Below are 27,777 nucleotides of genomic sequence, written 5' to 3'. Positions count from 1 at the left end.
TAAATGGGCAGTTTGGCAGCCAGTGAACCCTGATGACCTTTAAAATGTAATTACCTGTCCATAACAATATACAGGCTCATCTTCTGTTACCTGTTGTTTTCTTCTGAGAGCTGTAGGACAACAGAAACAGAACCAAACACGGGGAATGTCTACTTTTGAGAATCATTAAAATTGAGACTTAAAAAGGTTTTTTTTTCTTATTTTTTTTTTTTTTTTTTTTTTAGAAACTTTTATAAATAGCTTTCCAAAGCACAAAACGCAATGTATAGGCTAACCTTTAAGGAATCATCATTGAACTATTATCCAGTCAGTAAAATGAAGATCAATACCATGTGTGAAGTAAAGGCTCTTTAGTGCGATATGCCTTGTAAGAATGAACATAGCTGAAGTAGTAAGGTAGTTTTATAGAGCAGCAGTCACCAACCCGTGGTCCACAGAAAAATTTGGACAATTGCAATTTTGATGTTTTATTAATAATAAAACAAAAATAATATTCTAATAAATTCCTATATTTTGAATGACAATTTTCGCCTTTATATTGCACTAAATTTACAAACTGTACTAGAGACAGAAAAACAAGGGAGGCGCAGCATGACGACAGTGTAGTCTTAAGTTGTATGAGGCAACCATTGCCGAGCCATATGCTTTAGTATTGTTTCCACCATTACAACAGTCACCCCGCTCCGTGAATACTGATTCTCATTCGATTGTTCTATTTTGTTTATTTCTCAGATGCTCTGTTATTTAAGTATGACCTTAACTTTATATTTTCTTTAACTGTTATATTTATTCAAATAGTTTGACTTTGATAACTATCATTTTTCTTGTTTAGTCTTGATTCAAATGAAATAAACCCATAATGAGTGCACAAGCGAGAAAAGCAAACAAATATTTTGCATTTCTTTAGTAATACCAAAGATAATGCAACTAATGATAATAGTAACAATAGTAATACTTCACTTACCCATGAGCTGATCAATCAGAGCCACCACAGGCCTTGTCAGCCACCATTGGATATCAGCATCTTGAGATCTGACTTGTACCAAGTTTCTGACAGAGTAGAAAAAGTGGGAGGACAAATCACAGTTCTAGGTAGAGGTTAATAAACTACTGGTAAGTTTACTCACTAGAAGACTGCACAATACTTTTGCTCAGTTTAAAAAGTCTTGTGGGTTTGTGAGGAAAACATCAGTGAAGAAAGTTAGCCAGCAAGTGGAAAGTAGCAAGGTCCAAACTTCTAACCCACAATGCCAGACAGGAAATCATAATGTATCTTGCCTGGGTTCAGGTCGGCAGTGGTCCCCAGCCTTAAATAGCTTTTGATGGATAAAAAATTCCCACAACAAACCTAGGAAGGTTCAGCTAGAGTTTTATTGCCTCTAAAGCCACCTAGGTTATGTTTCCCTTCATCAAATGTTAATTAGTTATGTTCAAAAAGGGAGTTTCTCAGCCCCTGATTTATTAATAAAAATTACATACACTGAGCTAATCATGGGAAGTACCAGTAATTTGTTGATAGATGTCAATCACTGTTTATCTCAAGACAGTATATATGTAGTATGCACTGTAAGTAATTACCATTTACCAGGATAATACATACATGATAAACAGCATGGAAGTAAGACATAGAGGCTCGTTGAAAATAACATGATATACCTGGTAGGGTGAAATAAAACAGCAAGCTTCATTGAAAAGAAAAAAAAAGAGGGGAACTCTACCATGACACTTTACTGAAATATTTCTTCGAATCATAAAACAGATGCTTCTCTATTAGACAATTCTGGCCGTGTCTGTGACCCAAATTATATGAGTTGTAATGTAATGAACCCCGTTTTATATTTTATTCATGTTTTTAAATAGATGATGGGGGAAAAAAGCATAGAGTTGTCTATAGGTAATTAAGAACATAATATATACTGTAATTTCCCAACACTACCATTTTTTACTTTGCAGGATGTTAGTTTTAAAAAAACACTTTTACTTTACTCATTTAGGGCAAAGTAAAGCTACGTACACACGTCAGATTTTTATCGCCCGATAATCGGCATCGGCCAATTATCGGGCGAAAATCTGCCGTGTGTACAGTCGGTGTCGTCCATCGTCCGGACGACCGACCTGCCGGATCCACGGACGATGGACGACAGCCGATCGTAATGAAAGTGAAGGGGAGAGCGCGCAGCAGGGTGCCGCTCCGTCGCTCTCCCCCTCCCCTCTCCATAGAGCATGAACGGTGCTGTATGTACAGCAGCGTTCATGCATCGTGCACTCCCTTGTCGTTGGAAAGGATCGTGAAAGATCCTTTCCAACGACAAAAATTGGCAGTGTGTACGCAGCTTAACAATGTCTGCTGATAATCACTGCTCTGTGCATCCTTGTCGCCTGTCCTCACACTTGTTGATTGACCACTTTCAATGCCAAACTCTGTTAATTGGAAATGGTCTTTTTTAACATTATTATTATTATTAATAATAATAATATTTATAGTACTTTATGTAGTATTAATCCATTCTAGAATGCCAGCTCTGTGATTCCAGCGATGGAATGAGGAGGCAGCAAGGGAGCGTGGATTAGTAAAAAACATTTTCAAAGGTGTCAGAAGGCAAACCAAATAGGCAAAGTATTACTAAAGAGTCTCTTTAGTGTCTGGGTTTTTTTTGTTTTGTTAATTGTAACTATGAATCTCAAGCGGTATGATATGTGGAAGATTTTACCCTCTATAGTTTGCCATAGGGTAAGTAAGCTCTCATTCACATATCCGTAAGACAGTGTAAGTACCAAATAACAAGTTATAATCCATATTTTATAGTATTTCATGAAGTAAATATAATTTGCTACAATAATACCTGCACAAATGTGTAAAAAAAAAAACAAAAAAACATTTAATAAAGGTAAATAAAAAAAAAATGTATCAAATATCATTTGACCTGTTCAGTAAGGACAACTGCTACTGATTCGAAATTTTCAATTAGCATTATATTAGAAAAAGTCTTTGGTAACTGATCCCTTATTTGGCGTGCATTGATTGACAATAAATAATGTATATAAAAGAATAGCTACCTATTTCTGCCGCCTTCCTACGGTGTATCAATGTAAAAATGTTTAATGTGATTTAAGCAGGAAAGTCTTGGAAGGATGATTTGACTAGCTGGAAGTTTTTCACTAATTTACCTTTATTATTATTATTATTATTATTATTAAACAGGATTTATATAGCGCCAACATATTACGCAGCGCTGTACATTAAATAGGGACCTTTAGATTAGCTTAGTGAATAAAAGCTTCTTGCAAAGACATTGGGCCATTCATTTAAATACTCATATGCATGGAGGTTAAAGCCCAAGTAAACTTGCCATTTATCAATAAAATGTAGTCAAACTGTACATACATATTGGACTGCAGCAATGGGTTAAAATACCTTGTAATGGTGGTACCTATGTGTGTTGGACTGCAGCGTTCCCATACAAAGCAGCAATCCCTAAATGGCCCTCATTTGTCCAACCACCCCCAACGCTGCTCTAATCAATAGTGCTCACCTTTCCAAAACACAACATTTTATTGGAGCAGTATTCGGGGAATTGAGTGACATATTAGACTGCTAGAGAGGGGTTTCTGCTTTGTGTGAGAGAGCTGTGGTCCAGCATTACCATATACATTTATTATTTTATGCAGCCTGAGTGTATTGCAGTAATTATCAAGGGTCCTGTTGAGCTTTCAAATTAAATCTTTTTCTTAACATCTTTCTGATAAGGTGCACAGATTTCAGTGTACCTAGCCAATTTTAACTCCACTGTATCAGTGAATTGTCATTGGTATTTAGTTAGGTATTGTCATTTCTTGTGGTGTATGGGCACCTTAAGTGGCTGTGCAGGTAAATCAATTAGATTTTTTTTGCTTTATACAGGAGAAATGTCAATATAAGGATTAGCTGTTCTTTAGATTACACCTGTAGTGTTATGAGCCAAATCCTGGTTCACTGACCCAAAACACTATCCCAGTAAACACACAGAAGTTCCCCTTGAACTTGCCAGCTTGTGGAATACTACTCATTTGTGATAGCTCAGTGAATAAGGCAGGTTACATGGTGGCAGGCCACAACCTGCACACATCAGGGCACCTGCATGTTGTGTGTGCACAGGGATGAGAGTAACACCTTTTGAAAAGAAGTCTGCAGGTGTGCTGAGATTAGTTTTGTTTTCCAAGTACCTGTAAAGGTCTAAATAGGTTTCAGTGACATGTAACATTTTATATTTATTTTGTACTTAAATATGTGACAATCCCTAAAATAAAATATAGTCCTTTTTTCATTCACCATTTATATAGCCAGAGTTTAGAATTGGGTTTTAAATGCTTTGGAATTATAAAATGTCACATACATGGGGCTGAATAACTTGTTTCTGTTGGTAATCCTAAAGTTATATTCATAAAGCAGTGAATGTGAAATTCACAATAGTCAATTCAGATGTATCTGGTGCATTTGTTTGATCTGCTGCAGTGTACAAAGTAAGAAACAACATAGGAGCATAATATAGATCAGCTGATGGTTCACAAGAAAATTTTGGTGGTCCGCGGCTATGGCTGGTGCACCCCCCAGCGGGGTCCTTCTCCTGCCAGAGCCGAGGACCATGTCTTCTGTACGGATTTAAGGCTCAGGGTGGTGGTTGGGTTGTGTCTCTATTCCCTAAACTATGTACATGATAGGAACCTTTTCTTAAATATAGAATATTTAGACAAAGTTTTAACATAAAATCCTGAAAATCTCACTGAACAGCAAAGTACCTGCCAAGAAATGTTGTTTCTATCAGCTTAGACAAGGTAGACAACCCTTTTATAAACAAAATATATATATATATATATATATATATTACTTTTTTCAAATTCAACAATCTTTAAAAAAAGATATATAGAAAAGCTCTGTGTGCCACTTTTTCTGTACTGAGACTAAGTAAATATTTTACATACTGACAAAGAAGGGTAAGTACAGGCAGAAAACACCACTTGGAGCTTCTAGGTAAATGCAGTGCAGTCAGCAGCACATATACTACATATCCAGACATTGGAAGAGATTGTAATTTTATCAAACCCATTTCCAGCTGAATATAATGAACTTAATTTAACCTTTATTGCTGCAAATAACTGATATCACAGGTTTTGAAATCTATTTTCTTTTTCAGCTATTCATAAGATGGAACAGGACACTTGTTGTGTTCTAATGTCTGTATGGATTTGACAGTTAAAGGAACAAAAAGTATATTAAATCAGATATTTAATTCTACCAATCTGAATCCAATTATCTTTACTTTGTGATGGCCATTTGAGTAAATAATGAAAGCACACACTCTTTGTAATACTGTTTATTTAACATATTATTATACTTAGTAAGATCTCTGTGGGATATGCTGGGATTGCAACACTTCTAGCACTCCCTAATAAATGGGTTCTCTTTCCTTTATATTGTGCCAATAAGATATACATTGGTGTAAAATCTGAAACATTACATATTCACTCAATACATATTTAGATTTAACATTTCAGAATACAGAATAATGGACATTAATTCTTATTACAGTATTGTTCAGAATGTTTGCTGTAGATCTAAAAAAGTAGTCACAAAGTTTTCCAGTCAAATGATAGCACTGCTTTTTTTCTTTCACAGCCAACACATGTTATTTTTGTTTGTGGTGCATTTGCTATTTTATACTATATTATTATTATTTGCTTTTTAAAAGTACTATATTTCTGTTTTGTTTATAAATGTTTTACATTTCTGGAATGTATCAATTCACTGAACATAATGTAAATTTGTATTTTCTTTTTTTTACAATAGACATGAATAGTAATTCTGACAGTTGGCATAGCTAATTTGCTTAGATTTAGGCTACACACAGACTAGATTTTTGTCACTTAAAACAAATTTTCAAGATCATTTCAGCATCTGTACAGCTGTACACAATATAATTTAGCGATTTGTCATGCCAGGTCATTAATGAGCTTTTTTTAACTAATGGGAAGGACACAGCGGGATGCCTCCTCATTTTCTTCCCTCTTCTGCTCTCCATAGAATATAACAGTACAATCATCATTGCATACAACAATTATTAAGTGTATGCTGATCACTAACCATCGTTCCCACTCCCATTGAGTGTATATATGTGGCATTAATCATCTCTGTTTTCATAACTATCTCCCAGCCAGTCGGCACAGTACATAGTCATGCCAGCGTATAAATAGAGTACATCTGTTTGGCTCAAAGGTTTTCTTGAAAATGTGGGCTCATATTTCCTATGTGCCAAGGCTGCTTTTTAGTCTCATTCAGGAAGTGTTTACTGATAAACAGGAGGCATTAGACTGGCATAATGACTGCGCTGTTCATGTTGCTAAGAGTTCAAGAAAGGATTTACTTGTCTTGTTAAAACAAACATTTGATGGTTTTCCTTCTTTATAACAATTCTAAAGTAATTCATTTATTCACAAAGACCACTGTGGACTTCATCCTCTTGGTAATTTTTAGCAACATTCAGAATTAATTTCTAATGGTATATATATAACTTTTGTGACAGACTGAGACACTTTCTAACTGATGCTAACATTTAAATTTAGGTTTCAACTCTAAATAAATTTCAGTTATATCTCAAGTAGCCGTCTGTCTCTGAGTCTGTGGCACCGATAGTTGTGTTGATAGTATTGCTTAAATTTGCATGAACCTGGTTTAAGGTCCATTCTGTCAAACTGGCCCAAATTTGTAATATGAAAATTCAACCAAACATCTTCCCAACTCCTTGGTGAGCCAACAACATCTGTACTGTGTACATTTATAAAAGGCTCATGGCTATTGCTTTATATGTAAACATCAGTCTATAGGAAAGTTGTTAGGGTTTACAGCGATTAGCAATTCCACCGGCTGGAGTCTGTCTTGGTTTATCAGGTGCTTTTTCACAATAGACACGTGGACTTGGGCACAAGGGCATTAACAGGTAAATAGTTGGGGCCCCAACAAGCAGGGCGTTGTGCATGGACTGCTTTTCAACCATTGGATGTAAGCCAGTTGGTTATGTACACAACGGGTATGTATTGAGAACAAAGTTTACTTAAACAACAAGTTTATTCAGCTCCAATAAAACCAAACCAAATGATGGATATTCAAAATGAATGCAAATAGTATCAGTATTCAGCATTTTTCTGCAGTATGGTGTTCTGTGAACCTCTCTATCACTTCCTTTGGAACTTTTGTTTTATTGTGAAACTTTCTTACACATTCTGTAAAGATGGCAAGAGGTGGTACTTTTAGAGATGGAGGATACACAAGCAGTTTGCTAGATACCACTGCATCACCTCTGCCAGCTGTTCTGCTAACTTTGGTTCCACAATACTGACTCCACAAGCCAGAGGTACAATCATCAGAAAGCATTCCATTGGATTGACGTCCCCTCCTCCTTCTTTCCATTTTATAATAAAACATCTATGTATCCAGGGTGCCATCTCTTTTTTACTTGTATCAAGGCTTTTTGCCTTTCTTTGTTCTGTACATACCTATGTTTTGTTTCGGAATCTGTATTGTCCTACATTTGTATATGGTGTGGTAATTTAGCATCAAACACACTTGCAGCTGTTTATTTCAGTGTCATTCACATTATGGCAACATAACACAAAATTTAGCCTTCTAGCTTTGTGTGTCTTGGTCCCACAGAGCTCAATTTTTGTAAGACCTCCTAGACTCTCCGACCACACAGGCTGCCCTCCTGAGCCTACTGGTCTCAGACTTCAAGTCCCCCCAGGCTCAGTGACAGGTGCCCTTTTATTATTAATGTGCAGGTGCACCAGAGGCATTACCAATTTCTGCTCTGAAAGCGGGATGGAGTGCCTGGCCCACCCATTCCTTCCAGGACTCTCTGGGCCTGAATCCGAAATAAAAAGCCACAATTAGACAGCACAACATTTATTTACAGCCTTATCCAGGTCCTTCAATCCCCTTTCCAGGAGAACTGGAGATAGGTGATGCCAAATAACATCTAAATCTGGCATCATGTATTTCATTCTAATGCAATGGGTTAATATATCCACTGTATTTTGAATCTTTTTACTCTAGACTTTTTGGCATTTTGGTTGCAAATAAAAATTCTAATTAAAAAAAGAAAGCATTCCATCAATCTTTTCCTCGTTTGGGGTCAAATATAGGCTTCCTGAAGCAACAATTTCTTCACAAGTTTGTCAAGTATATACAACTGTAAGTTAGGTGAATTTTTCCTACATACACCTATATATGTTTGGTTCTGCAAAGAGACCCATAGATGATGCAGACTTCTTTGTATATTTTGGCATTTTCCAGGGCAGAATCAAAATAACATGAAGTCTCCAGACAAGAACAATGCCAAAGTCCTAGCCACTCAGCTATGGGACAGGCCACCCTTTCAGCCATCCACACAAAAGTTGTTCTCCATGGTGTCATTGTACACAATTTTTTGCATAAGATAGTTCACCCTTATAAATCCAGTGCTGCCAGGGAATATGCAGACATATCCAAGGTACAGGCCACAAGGTGATATTATACAAATCTTCACAGCTTCTTTCTGCCGCCTACCCTTTAGGACTGTGGTGGTGTCACAAGACCTGCCATTTGGGGATCCATGGCTTCCCTGTCACTGCAGAATATATGAACTGGAAGGAGTAACCACTGCACGTAAACAGGTATTTGACCAATCTAAATGGTTGAATATATGCATTTACTGGGGAGCAGCATTTTTGCACAAAGTAAACATAAGTATAGTTTTTCTTCTTCCTCTTACAGGTATGTTGTTTTGACACTGTATCAACATGATTATTATTCTGACCCGAACACATATTTTACTGCAAAAATTATGAACAATATTGAACGATACGCAGTCTTTGTTTTTATACAAGGAATCTGCCAAGAATGAATGTACTGAAATTCCTTGAATTACATATCTCTTCTGATTTAATGTTTGTGCTTCTGAAATAACACATTCTGTTTGTTTGATACACCTCAGGCATCTAAGCAGGAGGTAGGGTTTTTTTGTTTAGCATTCAGGGATGTTCTCTGGTTTCTTTCTGGTAACCTTTCTACATTTCTAGCTAAAGAAAGTGCAAAGAGATTAGTGAAAACACAAGAATGTAAGAAGCCATGTCTGTTTCTATAGGCAGGGTCATGGCAGAAATCTTCTCCCAAAGTGACTCACAACTTTGCATAACACTTTGCCTTGTAGGGGGTGATACGAAATCTAATCAGTAATGAGGCTGAAAAAGTTTATTTGTGATACAGTCACACCCAGGATTATCATAAAGGAATCAAATGTATGAACTTAATCCTGATGAAACTAGAATACAATGTGTTAATGTAAAAGCTCTACAATAGAATAATTAAAAATATAAATGTTGTAAATACCATGCAGCTCTTGAGAAACGGATTAAATATCCCTTGATGCCCATGTGATATTTACATGGACATTATGTAATGATCTCTCGAATTCTTAATGTAATGCTCATTTGACTTCAATGACAATGTTGGTACACATGTTGAGGTGGCTTCCAACAAATGCTTATAGTATATTGAGAAAAAATAGGCTCCCATTGTTGCCTGAAGCAACAAAATGAGTGTCTTGTGGATTCAGCAAACCGTGAAAGTTGACTGTTCAGTTCCATTTTATTTAATCCTGTATTTAGTGTTACTCAGCAGCACCTTGTCATTAAAGTAAACACAATGATGTGTCCAGCACTCTCAGGGGCATTTCTGCATCAGGAATTTTATAGTAGATGTAAGCCCTTGCTGAATTGTTTCCCAGAGCAGAGACTAACGAACAGCTACTATGTCTTTTTTTATGCTTTTTTTATGTACTAATTTATCCTTTTTTGCACCTTTTTGGTGTTCCATTTCTAGCCACTTCCTGCCTACCTAAACTTGCTGCAGCATCCCCTGCACATCATCAGACAGCAATAAGTAGCTTTTGTCTGCATTGTCATTTTCCTTCCTCTGGAGGAAGAACTGTACTACAGTGGCAATCGTGGGGCTCATCCATATTCTAAAGTAAAAGTTTTACCTAGACATACACTGTAAACAGTACATCAAAATCACATGGTCATCTTTTTGACAGCACTTATGCACACTGTATCTTTCAATGTAAACTGATTTATTTTCAAGACTAAAATGTTTTCTGCAAACTTCATGATCCATACTTTGCCATAATTCTACATTTAGATTATTCTGTTTACTTGTTACCTTGTCTTGTTTGTTACTGAAATTAAAAGTCTTCTGACTAGACTAATGTTGTTTTAATTCTTCCAAAGTAACAATTTGTAAAAATCTGGATATTGTGTGAGTATAATCCATGTAATCTTCCATCATATATTAAGGTTTTTGTTTTGAAAGACTTAATGTGTTCCTTTTGTGGGTTTAATTCTTTGTTTGTATACTAATATCCATCAAGCTCTGCTATAATTGAATACTTTGACTTTCAAGCTAGCAACTCAATGAAACCTATCACAACAGTTGCTTTGCCTATTGTTATATAAAGAGATTTAGTTGTTTATGCCAAAAACATGACAGTTTTTTTTTATAGAGTGAGGGAAAGTGAGGTAAGACATTTCTGCATTGTGCTGGATATATAGACTTCTAAGCAATCCCCAGGATCTTGTACAAAGAATGTCACTCCCTAAAGTACAGATAGTAAGTGCATATCAACTTTGTTATGCAAATACATCTTTTTATTATATTAAATTTAGATAAATAAGCAGACTTGCTTAATGTCTGCCTTAATCATCCAGGGTGCAGCGGTGGTAGATCTATATTATCTGATATGTTTGGGATGCTTTTTGCACTAGTAGTAGTAGATCTACCTTTTGAGTAAACCCAGTTTATACTCACCTATCCCCATTCCATTATGGAAGCTGGTATAACCTTCCTCTCTTCCTCATTCCAATCTTTGGCCGTCTTAATTGGCCAGGATCAAGTTCATTCAGTCCCACAACTGCAGGGGAAGTTGTGCTGCTCAGCAATTTTGACACATGAAGAAATCAATCAGGGCGCTAAAACTGTTTATTGCATGGACATGGCCCTGCCTGGTCACAAAAACAAGTTTATATAGGCATATTTTAGTACAACCAAAATTGCTTCCCCTGCTCATCGGGTTTGCTGAAACACTCTCATGTGTTTTGTCTTATGCTTTGACAGACAGAGTATCAGAAGATTATCCCCATTTTACTCAGTAAGGAATTGTTAAAACACAATATCCATGATGTAGACTTTTCTCTACATCCAAATGATGATGTACAGTGATGTATCCGTGGTGCAATTTAGATAAATAGAAAATGCAGAAAAGATTACTGGGAAAAAATATGGCAGACATTTATTCATAATACTACAGACATTTAATGGCAAAAATATTTACTATAGCAAAAGCTTTTCATGTTACTAACAACAGAGTTCTAGTCCACGTTCACCCCACAAATTATCAATATTTGTGAGAAGAATCTGGAAATATAGATAGGGAAAGAGAGGATCAACATTTAGTTACCTATTGCATCTAATCAGAAATCATCTTAATTGAACTGACTGCAATAATATGAAGTGCTATCTGTTCATTTGATCATTGATGATGCCCTTAAAATTAAAAAATATTTTCCCATGCAGGGAAAAGCAACAGATTCCTTTTAAAGCTGTACTTACCTACTTACCTACCTATCCTTCTCTTCATCACTGCTCAATTCATCAATTGGCACTTACCCATTCCAGAGAACTCTCTCCAACTCCCTATGTGACAGCACTGGGTGCCTGAGTGCCCAAATTTACCAACCTTCTCTAGAAAGCCAAAAAAACTAAATGTAGACATGCAGGGCAAAAATGTGTTCCAACTAACATTAACACAATCTCTCTCTCTCTCTCTCTCCCCTCACTCCTCTCTCTCTCTCTCTTTGTCTCTCTCTCTCTCTCCTCGCTCCTCTCTCTCTCTTCCTCTCTCTCCTTGCACTTCGCTCCTCTCTCTCCTCGCTCCTCTCTCTCTCCTTGCACTTCGCTCCTCTCTCACTCCTCTCTACTCTCTCTCTCCTCTCTCTCTCCTCTCTCCTCGCTCCTTGTTCCTCTCTCTCGCTCCTAGCTCCTCTCGTTCCTCACTCCTCTCTCTTTCCTCGCTCATCTCGCTCTCTTGCTCCTCTCTCTTGCGAGCTCTCTCTCTCTCTTGCGAGCTCTCTCTCTTGCTCTCTCTCTCTTGCTCTCTCTCTCTCACTCTCTCTCTCTCTCTCTCTCCTCTCCCTCATTTTTAATATTATTAGATTTGATCTGACCTCTTCCTTCTCTGTGAACATGTTGGCATTGTGCATTTTAATACTGTTATAGTTTTCCTATTTTGTCATTCTACAAATGTACATTTTGTTACACCTTGAGGAGATTTATTTTTATTTCCTAAATTCTCACTGGAATAAAAGTAAGGGATGCTCCCCATTGGGACACAAAATCTTGCTAGGTTAATTCAAAACTGAAAAAAAATCATATTGGAGTTCTAAGTATATCTGAAAATTGTCTTTTAGATTTGATTTCATATTTTAGTATTTGCTCTTTAGGTGATTAATTGGAATTTTTTTTTTTGTTGAAATTAAATGAAATATGCCAGTATGCATATAGTCATTTTAGAGTAATACTTTCGGTGATCCTTTCTGTTCAGTTCATTCCTCATAGTCATAGTACTCCCTTTATTGGGATGAATGTACAATACCTACGTGCTCACCAAGGCCAACTATTCTTTGTTTGAGTATGAGCTCAATGAACTCAATGAAAACATAGATATACATTGTGAAAAGATTTACTGTCCCCTTCAGAAATTATTATAGCCCAGTGCTGGATGAACAACCTCTCTACCTGCAAATATTTTTAGCTTTGTAAATACTGTGTAAACCTGGTAATTGTGTTCAGTTTTGGGAACTGACTCATTGCACCATCCTGTGCAAGCACCTTATCAAAAAGTGCATAAATCATTCCAACAATTGCATCGAAACACAAACAACCAAAGTAGGCTGACAACTGTTTGCATAAGACTTACAGCGTATTTTTTTAGCTAGACTGATGTCCATCCATGGTTTATGATAACATATTAATATACAAAAGGGTGGTTTGATTTGAGAGTACAGGCAGGTAGATACTTAATGGGGCCCTTGTGGAAATATGGATTATGCAGCAGCATGCTGTGCAGTTCCGGTACCCGTTCCAGTAGCCAGAAGCACTGATAACTGTACTAAAACATCTAGCAAAAACACTGCCCAACTTTGTTTTCACAGAAGCTGTGACCATGTATGTACTATATTGGAATATTGAAAGTGAAGGTAGACTTTCTGATTTGCATATGAGATTTACAAAGTATTGAAGCCATAGAATCATCATGTCAGCCAGGTAACTAGTTTTCATAAAAGAAGTCAGCAGTGGCAATATACATGCCAGGCTTTTTTCTAGAATACATCAAGTATTAAATTGATTACATTTGTCTAAGACGAGAGCTCAAATGAACATAATTGCTTGCAGGCTTAAAACAGGTAGATGGCTGTAAATTTCTGATGAAAAGGTCTAAATGATAATATAGCACCTATATAAAGAAATAACAAAAACAAGTATTAAGGGGGTCCACAGAGTCATGCCCTTATTTAGACATTAAGACTTCCTTAAAACACATGAGTGATGACACACTTTAGTACAAGCTGTATCATGTGACCATTTAATAATAACTAATGCTAGAATGGGCTAATGGAGAACATACTACATTTTACCAAATACAGACCACCATACAAGTTTTCTTGCTGCTTTTTGACACAAATGTCCAAAGTTATCATGATATGTACATGAAGTCGAACTCTGGTGCTGGCCCCTCTAACCCTGATGATCTAGGCACTGACCAACAAATGCCGAAATTGTAAACACAGCCCTCCTTGGCAGTTTCTTTGTACAAGGTCCTGTGTATATCACCAGTAGTTTAGGACATCCAAGCAGTGGAGACAGGTTATGTCTGCAATAAAACAAACGTACCCATCTTTTGTAGAATGTACACTGAGCTGAGCATACACCTCTCAATGTATGATCCCAGCATACCTAGATGTTGGAAATGAATGAACTTCCATTACATATACAAAAAATACATAGTCTAGCTTGGCCAATAAAGGTTGAAGAAAATCCCTAACTCAAAAAAGATTGCAGCACCTGATGTCGTTAAGATGTCAGCACCAGGAAAGGAGCAATAGGAGGTAGGTTTACTTCCATTTAAAGCCAATTACAATTAATTGCTCCCACTACTGGCTTCTGGACCCAAAAGACCACAGTGCAAGCACTAAAGGACAGTATGTAAGCATTGGTCTGGGCTGAGCACTGGGCTCAAACTGTACAATCTCTGAGGACTTTGCAACTCTTTGCAAAGGTCTACATAAACAATCCTTTCAATTTACATGGAGTATTTATGTTTAATACTCCTCATTCAAAGTATTCTTTACACCTACAAAGCCTTCCATGTGAGACTTGTCAAGCCCAGGGCTGTGTTTGCCATCTGTTGGGCACTATCCACCATATTATAAAGTGGCAGCGGGGTGGTGGGGATGAAACGGCTCCTGCATTTTAGCACCTGACACTTGATGTGTCTGGAGCCACACTTCAGGCCCTCTATAAATTTCTAGATCACCACTGATGGCAAAAGCCTGTTTGACTATATACAAATTAAAAGGTTGGTTTATATGGGCTCTTATGTTACACAGCTTTGGTAAATCGAAAGAAAATTGCACAAACTTTGCACCGTTAGAGTGTAATACCTATGTTGAGCTGTAAAGATACAGCATGATCAGACTGAAATAAGCTTGGCAAAGTTTGTTCTGTGATATTTGACAAGCAAATCTCTGATGTCTGTTCCTGAATCTTTTATTTACAACAATAAAATTGATTAATCATGTGTTTTTATATAAACATATTTTACTTCACGAGGTTATATGCTACAAAACAAATAATTTATATGAAGTGACACTGGTTCCAGGCCATTTACTCTGTGTTATCCATTGCTAAATTCATTCAGTCTCAGCTTGCGGGAGACCTGGAATTCCCATCTGTGTGTTTTAAATGCAGGTTTCTTGCATGTTCAGATTCAGGCTGTAAATCATTTAATAATGGTAATGTTAAGTTTAGTTGGTGACAAATACTCAGAGAATATGTCTTTGCTGGATATAAGCTTTGACGGCCTACAGCACCACAGGGAATTTCTGGAAGTTACAGCTTAATATAATAACTTCTGTTATTTTATGTGATTGAAAACCACTTTTCTTGAGGTATGACCTTGAAAAAATGCAGTGAATGAAAATGAAATTAAATTAGAATCATATGACAGCTACCTTATGACATAGGATGTGACACAAATATAACAATATAGTTATCATCCTCACTCAGTGGGTTAGCTTGCATCCAGAATCTGACTTTGATGATCTGATTACGTAAGGAGAGATCATGCTGGAGACTGCATCAAATCTGCCATTTATCAAATGTCAATAGTATGAAACACACTATATAATGTAAAAATCCATTTAAAAAACCTGCTACTCTCATAATGTTGTAAAGCTCATCATAATTGCAATCCTTGCTACTTTTTTTTTACTATAAATCCACTTCTTCCAAAGATGCTTCACAAGAATACTAAGATTTAGAGGTGCATGGAAATAACTGGTATTATAATAAGGTTTGGATAAAAGTATGAAATTTATTTTTAATGCTTTTTTGTACCAAATATAATTGATCATGGTGACTATCATGATGGGAATAATGAAGGTTTCTGTTACTAAACTGGCTCTTTGAGAACAGTACTTTCCTGACTGTCATTTTGATGCTTTGATACAAATAGTGTCTGAGTAGCTGATCCAGGACAAGTAAAGCAATAAGAAGTTCTAACACTTTTCTGACACTCACTTACAGCATGCTTGTCAAAAGTTTGACTGAAACTGAGATCAGACATACCCAGACATTCAGCATTTTCAAAAGGAGGATTGCAATGGTAAGCCCAATATTTTTCTAATGATAGGGCTAGTATAGGTAAAAAAAGGTATAAAGTGAGTGCTGCACACCTCAGGAATAGAGCTGCACTGAAAGTTTGGCTTTCAGTAAGTTCACTGTACTGTTCTCAGCAATAGTCTTGGGACCCGAGCCCAATAAACATCATATATACACATATCTCTTGGGCCTGGTAAGATGCCAGCTTTCATGAACACATTCCCTGCTGGATAATACTATTAAATCACTGTGTACACTTTTATAATATCTGTAGTTTATCTAGCTCTCATTACATTGCAAAAGGAAGTTATGCATTCTGCTTTAGATTTGGAACCTCGGTGAGGCCAGCTGTTTCAATATTCTTTAATGGAGAACCTGCCCTTAATCAACACACTCCATGCACATACATTGACGTGTGTCTATAAATATCCAATCCCTCTCAGTAGGATGGCAAACTTCCCAGTTTATTGAGAAATAAGCAGTAACTTAACCAAATCACTCTTATCCTTGGTAGGATATCATCCTGGCCAGCTTGGTAAATGAAAACATATAAATAAACGTTGGTTTTCTGCAGTGTGAAAGCTTTTGTCCCAGTTGGTACCATTACCTCATAAAAATATTATCAATAGTGCTGCTAAAAAAGATCGGAAAATGCATCATTTAAATTTAAAGGACCTCACATCTTTTAAGATAACTTGTGTGTTTTTCAGTGAATTTGAAAAATCAGGAGGGGTGAAATAAAAGGACATACTCTAATAAAAACGTTCACTTTATGGGCTGGCTGTTTGTTTTGTGTTGAGGAAGAGAATGAAGGAATGAGGTATGGGCTGATTTGAGTTTGAAACTTTCAACATCAGTTACAGTGTAGGAGAGTGGAAGACTACTAATGTACTGCTTTCTCTCCCCATGGAAAACCTGCTGAAATTTAAGTGAAGCATAATTTGCTAATCTTGTGCACTACTGGGCAACTCTAAATGAACAGTTTAGTTGCTAGTGGTATCCATGCATGGTTTTACAATGTTTCTAATTGGTGCCAATATAGCACTTAACACAAATCATTTTACTAACTTCCACTGATTGTCTGATCATCTAATTCCTCTACTTTGGAGCTGTCCAACTCCTGTCCTCAAGGGCTATAAACAGACCAGGATTTTCTAGCAACTAGGGCACGCTCTCACTCTGAAGGTCACATCACTAAATTCCTAAAATCTGTTACAAATATCCAAACATATGTGAGGATCCTGGCCTTTGGGGATTGGATTTGGCCAGCCCAATCCTACGTTTTGCTTTGCAGAATTCATCAGAGCGCTTGTAGGAACACTATAAGGCTGGTATTACTGGCCGAGAGGTAGCTTTTCTATAGGAATATTTGGGGAATACAGATTCAGTCTATAAAAAGACTGCTTTTGCATAACTATATGGCTGATTTGAAATATCTGGGTGTTTTTCCAGATTTCATTTAATTACTAGTCATTTTTCAGCATATTGGGTCATTAACAGTGGGTTAGATTATTACTCGTATTATTACTTTAGAAACATTTCAGCAATAGGAAAGAGGACTACATTACTGAACACAGTATAAAAGCAAAGGACACACCCCTGTTAAAGCCAATTTGATATAACTAAGGGTATTTTTGTTACCACTACTTTGACTTTATAATGACTTTTCTAACAAATGCAATAATATAGAGAAAAGATGGAAGGGATTTGCTTCTAACTAAGGTACTGTCTCTCCATATGAAGAACAGCTGAGAATTATGCATGACAACTCCTATTTAGTCTTCTGACTTGTCACTCTGTCATACGAACCTTTGGTGGACACTGATGTTGGTGCACCAGATGCTGGAAACACTGCTTGTAGACAGGAAGGGACTGAGAATGACTGGGGAAGATGAGCAACTTTGAGGTAGGAAAATTTTTTGAAAAGGTGATATGTATATTTTTTACAAAAAATATATATATATTTATATTTATATATATATATATATATATATATATATATATATAATATAATATATGTGGTAAGGGTTTATATTTACTATATTTTCTGGCACTGTATGTGAACTTGAACCTGTGATATTTTATAACTTGGTCTTGTATCAAAGCAGTGATCGTTGTTGATTCCAAATATAAACCTAAAAGTACTGGCTTTGTCAGCATGAAAACAAAGACGTTTTTTGAGTATAAGCTCTATTAAGAAAAGCAAACTAACCTTTAATGGGTTTACTGCTTGTTTAACGCATGTCAGCAGTTGCAATTAAGGTAAGACAATGCTGGATTTATTACACAGAAGAAAGCCTCATCGATACAGTAGGAATAAAAAAAAACATCTTACATAAGAGCACATGCTAATCCTTACAGATCTAACAGACAAACAAAAGCTGACTTGCTGATTCATTAGAAGAATGTGGAAAAGATCTGATAACTGACAAGGAAATCACATAAATTCAGAGTTATGGAAAAACAACTAGGGGTTGCATGACATTATAAAACTTTTCTTTTCAAAAACATTCACAGTTTATCTATATCTGATAAATATTGAGTCAAACCACTACTTTGGATCTGTCAGTCTGCCATGTATCTCTGATTCCCTACTATTCTCAGCTCTGCCCTTGAAAGATACATTTCTTCATCCTCTAATTGCACATGAACTGTTACACCATTTTAGTTACAGATAGGGAAAAACTTTTTTTTTCTGGGACATTTTTGAACTCTTGTTTCTATGGAAAGAGATGAATTGCTTTCTATCACCTAATTAGGATAGTTTAGTGGAAAGGATGCTGAGGGTCAGGGGTGTGCATGGTGAGGGGGTATGAAAAATGGTGGCATGAAGGGGGGAGGTAGTTGTTGGCAAGGGAGCTGAATTGGAGGCAGTAGTATGGGATGGTGCTCAATGACAGGAAGTTGTATGCAGTTAAAGGAAGTCAGTGGGGAAATAAATCAAAATCTTAATGAACTGAACAAACATTGCACTATTTCAGTTAGTTGTATGATTTTTACAACATTATTAATAAACAGGATTATATAGTTGTTTTTAGCACACATAAAGCCTTTATTTGACCTTCCTCCAAGTTCATGCTGAGAAGAAGGGTTTGTGGTACCTGTAGTTAACTATATATAGGTACCACAATGTAAATACATATCCCCCCAATAAACTTAATACGATATATGTTGGTGTGCCCAGGTAGGTAATGATTCTGGACATTTGCTAAACACTTTCTATTGGAATTATTATTTCTCACATTTTTGTGTTTTAGTGTTTAAGGGTCTTAAGTAAATTATTTCACAACAGCATTCTTTTATTTGCTTATGAAAAGTTTTAAGAAAGTTTGATATCAAAATTATGTGTAAGTTATTTGTAAGGTATTGTATTTGCATAAAGCAAATTAATCTTTCCTTATAGATTCAATGTTATTGACCACTTGGCTTACTTTATGATGTTTTGTCCTTTCCAACTAGTTTTATTAGCTGGAGCTATTCATAAACTTTTTTCCTGCCCTGTTATACCTGCAAAGTGTTTTACAATGGGTATTCTCAGGAAGTTGCATTTACCCCATCAATCATCAGTCGTCCATTTTCAGGAATTCAGCCTGTTCAATCTACAATTTCCAAACCCTTATGAAGAATAGCAAGCATGATCTAATGGAGACAAATAACTGGTTTGTCCGAATCTGCAAGGTTAATGTAAGCTAAACAAGAGTGTTAACTCGTGGATTTCTAGAAGAACAAGCTGATTTGCTTCTGCCATACACTACACACATCTGAGGATAAAGAAGGGGTTAAGGTAAAACATCAATTAGGTGACCTGAGCTGGCAAACCCTCTTATTGAAGTGTGTCTGACATTGTTCTACAAGAACGTTCTGTGCTGCCTTAGACACACTCCTTTCTTCCGCTTGAAGAGCAAACTCCCCACCTGTCCTGCTCATTTTGCTTTTTCTTATTCTCTAAGGAGCATATCCTTCAGCAGCATGGGAGTGTTTCGACCCTGTAAACAGCCCATTTGACCTGTCATTCTCCTATTTTGTCTACTTCTTGTATAATTTATAGTTAGATGTAGTAAACTGCAAAATACAACTGACATGATAATTAGATAATGAATAAACTGTTTGATTCAGCATTAGAAATCTACTTTTAGAAGGTATTTTGTTTTAAGTAGATATGAACACAATCACGCATGACACATCACACAATATAAGCTTTAGTATGTTAATATCATTTCAGAAATTGTTTTAAATTAGCATCTTTCATTAATGGAATATCTGGTGATCATGCCATAAAGGTCCTTGTTTCTTGTCATGGGGCAAAAACTCTCCCAGTTGGGTTTCTGCATTACCATCCATCACATGGGCATCTCAAGATGACCTAAAATTGGTCTAATGTCAGTTCTGGTCCAGGGCAATACAGTTCAGACAAAGCAGGAGCAAGTGAAAAGGTAAGAAGGAGAAGAATAAAGAACGAAAAGCTGAAAATACACGTTAAATGGTAAATACTAAGATTTAATTAACTAATCCATTAAAACTCTGACTGCTACATAATTTCAGAATGGATTTTTTACCTTTCTGGAGAGTCATTAAAGGACATGATAGATACCTCTGATGTATGCACCTTCTCACTGACAATTCGAGCCTAATTCATAGTCAGAATATTACAATTTGTAAAATGAATATTACTTGTGTATTTGGCTGGCTAAACCACAATTATTTACTTTACAAATAACAGCTATCTCCTAAAAGGATATCACAGCATTGCTCCAAGCAATCCTGCTTCAAGTAAGTAAAAATAGCTTAATAGCATGGAGATCTACAATACAATTAGAACACTTTTTTGGTAACAATTTTCATATATTTTTTGAAATTTTATAAGGGTTGGGTAGTTTCTCCTTTGTTTCAACTCTTTAATTATGATAAATCTTTATCTCATAAAACCTAAGCTTGTACAATCCATAATTAAACATTAAGCTTCAATGCAGTTCTGAATATATAATGAGAAAATGAACACTTCACCAGATTACTAGTTAAACCAATCTTTATTAAATAAAAAGAGAAAAAAAAAGTTCTCCCAGTCACAGTGAGAACCTGGAATATGTCTTGTCTCAGTGACTGCAAGGCATGCAGACAGAATATTTTGTTTTGTGAGACCAGCAAAGGAGATTGTTTGCTAAAAATTAGAATATCATTTCGGTACGTTAGATGTATTAGACTGCGATCAAATTTTAGGCTGGAGTTTGACTGATAATGTTAGGTCTTTAGATTCTTTATACCAAGATGTAATATAAAACCAAATACACACTTCCAACTTTAGCTTCTTACTTCAGGGAGAATGTGCATGTAGACAATTTGATGGGGTGGATCATGGGTAAAAATGATGCACATAGGGCAGCTTCTCTGTGACTATTGCAATCATTTTTTATTAGCAGTTAAAGTAATGGTGGAGAAGATAAAGTTAATACATTTCTTAGGGGCTTGTCAAATCTTTTTGTGCATTAAATATTCTCCTTGTTATGGATGAATTGGTTCTAGAATTAGGATAGGAATGCATACATTTAAAATAAAGTGATTAGGTATCCAAAATTCTACATTGTTAACCAGACTTTCCATCTTCCAGTGACAACAGTTGCTCTGGAAGCAACTGAGAGGGGGATTTTTCCTCATCAACTTTTGTCTAACTTCCTATTGCATTTATAGAATAAGAAGTTAAAGAAAAAGATATGCGATGAAAGACATCAATTTTAAGCGGGTCTTTTAAAGCCAATACCATCAATAATAATTACAAAAAAACAAAATGTTATTATTATTAAACATTAAAAACAAACATCATTTTAAATACATAAAACACAATAAAATTCTGAGTGTATATAATGACCTTTCCTTACAGAATACCCCCAAAGGGTTTAAATTCTGAATTACTTCTCAACGCGTTTCACAGAAAAAAATCCGCTTCTTCAGGAGGAAGGAGAGGAGAAGTCTGATGTTTGTACTTCCAGCAGCCCTCTTATTTAAAATTGTTTGCAAGGAAGAAGGTAGTTAAGGTGGCAATGGTATATTCAAATCCCGTTTAGCTAATTAGTGAGTAATCTCTTTTCAATTTTCAATATAAATCACAGTGATCCTAAGTTTCATGCCCTTAAGGCCTCAAACAGATATAAGAACATGGAGCCCAACAGCACAACCATGTTCCTATTCCATCCGCTTTCCTTGCAAGTGAGTCAGCCTTTAAAGTTAAAGAACTAAACTTCAAAAAAATTTATTAAAGCTGTTCAAGGCTGGACACTTTCATCAGTAAAGCTGGGTGATCCAGAAAACCTGGAATGGATCTGTTCCAGGGTTGAAAATATTTACTAGCAAATAGCATTCCAGGTTTGCTGGATCACCCAGATTACTGATGAAAGTGTATCCTCTCCAGACTTGGAGAGCTTTAATAAATCAGGCCCACCATGTGAGGTTGGGTGTTGGCATATTCCTCCAGTCGTCTTCTGGTTTCAGGCTGTTTGGCTGTGCTAGATTTTAATGGAATTTATTAATGTATTGATGACAGCCAGGTATGCTGGCAGTTTTACTGAGCTACACATGCGCAACTCAGTGTACAGAAATGATTGTGAACAGACGGGTAAATATGCTTTATTACGGAAGGGACATCCCTGTCTGTCCCTTCTGCAAAAAATAACCCTCCTAAGCACAATTTTTGAAAATTTTACAAATTATTTGACCATATATACACTTTAAATTTCATCAGAGCACTGTTACTGAATAACAATCATTGAAGTTCTACAATTGTTTCTAAGTCTAAGCAGCACAACTGAAGGCATTGATAACAAAATACTTACTAATGGCAAGCACAGTAAGTGTTCTGTGTTTTTGGCTCTGACAGTTATTGGCAAGTGTTAATACTTATTTTCATGGCTTATTTGGTTTAAAATAAGATCCATTGCAAAGTCACAGAGACAGATATTTAGAATGACACAGCATTATATGCCATGTCTAACCTACAAACCTCTAAATATGAGTCAGAATGAATTCCAGCCTTTACAATTCAGTAGACATCCTGTAGCCAGATTCCAACACATCAACAATTAGCCGCCAAGTTTTAATGTGGGCACAGATGGTAATTTGATGCCATTATGGCACACACCTAGGAATTGTGTTTACAATTCATCATGCAAAGCTTCATTTAGGAGAATACTCATACTAGAAGTGAATGATTACAACTGAGATGACAGTACCAAACTAAATACATTCAAAGAGCAATGCTACATCTGTTTTGCCCAGGATACTTATGATCATTGTAGAAACCATGTTGCATTTAGTGAATGTTGTGAAGTGTGATAATTAAGTTCATAATCACTATCAGTAATGTGACAACTGAAAGATTACAGACCAGTTCCACTGTGTTTATGCCAGCTGTGTTGGTCCAACAATTTTTATTTCTGGCTATGTTTTCTTTTTTGTTTTTTTATTGCCAGTGCTGCAACATATAAGCTATTTTATCCCATACTCCAGCACTGTGTGATGCCAGTTACTGTGTCATTTAAACAAACCTAAAAAGACAAATACTGAAATGCACATGTTTTCCCATTCAATTTTCTTTCATTTGGGAAATTATCCACAATACAAAGTAAAAAAAAAAACCTAAATATATTGGATATAATATAATATTTTGTTTTCTATGTGTTGTATTGATGGTTATGTGTTGCAGATGACTATGGCTGATTTGTAGTCCTATTTTACATACATACTGTATAGATGGCCATGCAAAGCCCAATACTGAACAGGTCCAAGAATGGCTTGTGATAATCAGGAGCAACAAACTATTAAATATTGCACAGCATATTATGTTCTAGTTGTTAAACAGAGAGATTTCCTAACATTCCAATGACAATAAGACATGTTGAAGCTTCAGACATTGGATCAAACAATTGGTAGAGACTCTCTATTTCTAGTCATTTGCAATGCTGATTAGTCTGTGGTCTATGGCCTCCTTACTTAAACAAGTGTATTATTGCACTATTTAACTATTCTCTGGTATGTATCTATTCTCCCCATGTTTGCATATCATTTAATAAAGTTCTCATTCTTTATTAAAGCAAACTTGAAATTGAATTGAAATACAGGCACATGTTATTTTTCAAAGCACCCTGATACCCCAAGAAGTTTGGAAGCTCTGTTTCAGCATGTGATTACCCAATACTCCTTTCTCCATATTGTATAAGGACAACTATCATTTTTAATCAATAGGAAAATCAAGAAAAATTCTACTGCTAGCTGTTGGTGAAGGGGGCTTTGTTTTTGTCCTGTGCTGGGTTGCTATTCATTATTCTTACACCTTAGTTTGGTAATAAACTCTAAACTCTACTCTCTCTAAAGTTTATTTATGTAACAAAATAGGTTAAAAATATGAAACACTATAGAGTACCAGCACACATTATTACCTGATTTATTTATCCATGTATATCTTCTGAGTCCAGTCATGCTACTAACTGTCCTTAAGAGAAGCTCACAATTGAATCTCTATAACATTGTTTCTCAACCAGGGTTCCTTCAAAATTTGCTGGGGGTTCCTTGAGCTATTAGAAAACTTGACCTCTCAGGAGTTTATTTGACACCATTGATCATTTTCTATTTTGCTGGCTATCTGTAAGGTGAAATTCTTCCCAATGGCCTGAAATGTAAGAGGAATTCTTCTCACTGAACACTAGGGTAAATGTACTATGAGCTGTGGATATAGTAATTATAGAAGGGGTTTGCTAAGACCTGACAGTTATCTTAATGGTTCCAAGTTAAAAATGTTGAGAAAGGCTGCTCTATAACAGTGGTCGCCAACCTTTTCAGTCCCGCGGACCACTAAAATTACCGGCTCTGGACCGCGCAGGAAGCCATGTGTCACTTAAGGAGGAAGAAACCTCCCCAAGAGTGGCGTCATGATGCCAGAACCCAGCCCACTCTCCCATCGCAGATCTGAGCCTGCGATACAGGGCCACAACCCGCCCACTTTCCTGAGCCTGGGATCTGTACAGGGACGTGGTCCGCAGCTCTGGCCGGTGCATTCCCCCAGCAGGGTCCTTCTCCTGACCCCGCTCGCGGGCGCACCAGCAAGAGCCGCGGACTACCAAAATTTTCTCGCGGACCACTGGTTGACGACTGCTGCTCCATATTATAGACGACTGCTGCTCATATATTATCAACAAAGTTGAAGGCCATTATGGGGGAAAGGCAATGACCCTTTTTGTATGTTTGGGAATAACATACAAACTCTATGCAGATAGTGTATTGGTATAGATTAGAACCTGGGCCTTTAATGCTCACCTTAAAAGTGCTCTGTCTAATCCCCAAACCTAGGTGCAATCCATATGCAAAAGTGACCTCAGTGTCAGGTGGGAGCCCTGACAATCCTCCCCCTGTAGGCCAGTAAATGTTTTTCTCTTACCACTCTATACCACTCCAAAAAATGAAATTTAGCTTTGTGTTTGTTACGGTTGCTACTAAGCACACCTTGTAGTGCTTTTTTTATGTTCCATTTATGGATTGGCTTTAATGACAGATACCAATAAAGTGATGACACTTATCAGATATGTGATCTCTGGATATCTTCAAGATTTACATTCTAGAAATGAAAGGTACTTCCTTGATGTTTGAATAAAGAAAATTAAAATTTTTAATTTTTAATTTAAGCTGTTATCAGATCGGAAAAATGATCAGTTACACTGCATTTTTTTTCATATACAATCTTCCTTTTATTTATTTATTCCTTATGCTTCTAAGAAGTCTATATAAAATGTGGAAGCTATTAATAAGGGTTTAGAGTTAATTACAGTGAACAGGGTTCCATGGCTGGGTAACTGGAGGGCTCTAATATGTGTTGCTATGAACTGCTATTCCATTACCTGACCCTGCCTTGTATCTGAAAAATGAATACTCAGAGATACAATTTTACTGTGCTCTAATCAGACATTTAATCATATCCTATATAATTATGTAACTTTTTGCAAATTATCTATCTCACTACAGAAAAGGTTAGAGCTTCCCTAGAGACATAATGCACACATTAAAATTGCAAGGCTTGTGCCAATTACTTCTAATAGTATGGACCTTTTTGAAAAAACTTTCAAACACTTTTATAGCATTGTTTATGAAATCAGTGTTATATGAATATTTTACTGTGTGACAAAGTAGACCTTTAATACACTCATAGCCTTAAAATGTTTTCCCGCACTTTCATTAAAACTTGTGATACTTACAATTATACAATAATTATACTATTAAAAGGCATTTACCCAGACCTCATTTCTAATTCTTGAAAGTCACAGTACGAATTTTGTGTTTTTTAACTTTGTCACCTTAACAGCATAGTAATTATGTTTTATTACTTGATGCACTTAATATTTGGAAACATATTTGAGGTTAGCTTGCAATCCCAAGAGCTGTAAACTTTACTTGTCTTGAATATTAGGGAGGTGCTTTGTTTAATTGGATCTAATCCAAGCCATGATTTTAGACTAAAGTTATTATATTATTAATAATGTTTTTTGTAGCATATCTTTGTATCAAATGCAGAGGTGTTTAGACATGTGCATATTTTGAACACATCCACTAGATGGCGCATGTTCTGTGTGCACAACCACCAAGAGGTTTACTAAGTACTCAGCCTTTTGTACCTAAATTATAAATCATTGTTTCTAAACCAGGGTTCCTCCAGGAGATTTTTGGGGTTCTGTGGCTATAGTCATTATAGCAGTGGTTCTCTGAGGACCTGATTTCAAGGACATAGATTGTAACAGAGATGTGTCACAATAAAATATTTTAGAAATAAAGGTTAAAATTTAAAAAATAACCAGCCTATGACTAAATAAAATGGCCAGGGTCTTTTTTTATATGACTAGAAGACTATTTCTTATTTAATTCATCATTTATTGGTGGATTTAAGGGGAAAAGGAGTTGAATAATTTGCTACATGTCAATGTATTTTTTGTCTCCACTAACAAATTTTTTGTATTTAGATAATTTGTTTGTAATATTAAATATGTAATTTCAAGGAAAACTACACTACTTGCTAATTATCTGTCACTTTCTCTACGGCCTTAAAAAAAAGTGGCAGTCTATATTTTTTTAAAAATTATGAGTGTGTTCTAGTTTCTTTATATTTTTTAGCAGCCCCTAGAGGGAGCTCTCATGGAGAGAGGGAGCTGTTCTAGAATGAAAGCACAGCCTTTCTTAACTTGCCCAGAGCTCCCCCTAGTGAACCAAAGGGGGCATCTTCACAATATGTAATAAGCTAGAGTCCGCAGTTTGGGGTACAGGATTGGTGCTTTAAAATGTTTAAATATTTGAGAAAAACCAACAATTTGCTGTTTTTTTTTTTTTTTTTGCTATTTTATCAGGATAATTATTACAAAAGAATTTATATCTTGGACCATCTTAGAAGAATATTTACTAATCCTTCTAAAATCTGCCAGGTTGCTCAGAATATCATGGTTACATAGTATTGTAGTGACCCCTTAAGACCCATTGTCTTTAGCACAAGTTACTAATACATTTTATATTCTTGCCTGTCTAATTTCTGCACCATTCTGCTGTTATGGAATATTTAGATTGTCGAGCTGAAAGTCCATTAAAAATTACATTGCATTGTCCTAGGGCATTTTCCGGATTTATTAAAAGTTCACTCTGGGTGCTTCAACACATTTGGGAGCCCCTTTGTATATTTATACAGCCTGCTGGGCTGAAAACTCCTAACCTAGACACTGAAACCTTTTCTGAAAATTCTCTTACCATATACACAT

Source organism: Pyxicephalus adspersus, chromosome 4 (genome assembly GCF_032062135.1).
Source record: "Pyxicephalus adspersus chromosome 4, UCB_Pads_2.0, whole genome shotgun sequence".
NCBI lineage: Eukaryota > Metazoa > Chordata > Amphibia > Anura > Pyxicephalidae > Pyxicephalus > Pyxicephalus adspersus.
The sequence above is the reverse complement of the archived record's forward strand: the minus strand, read 5'-3'. Positions refer to the sequence as shown.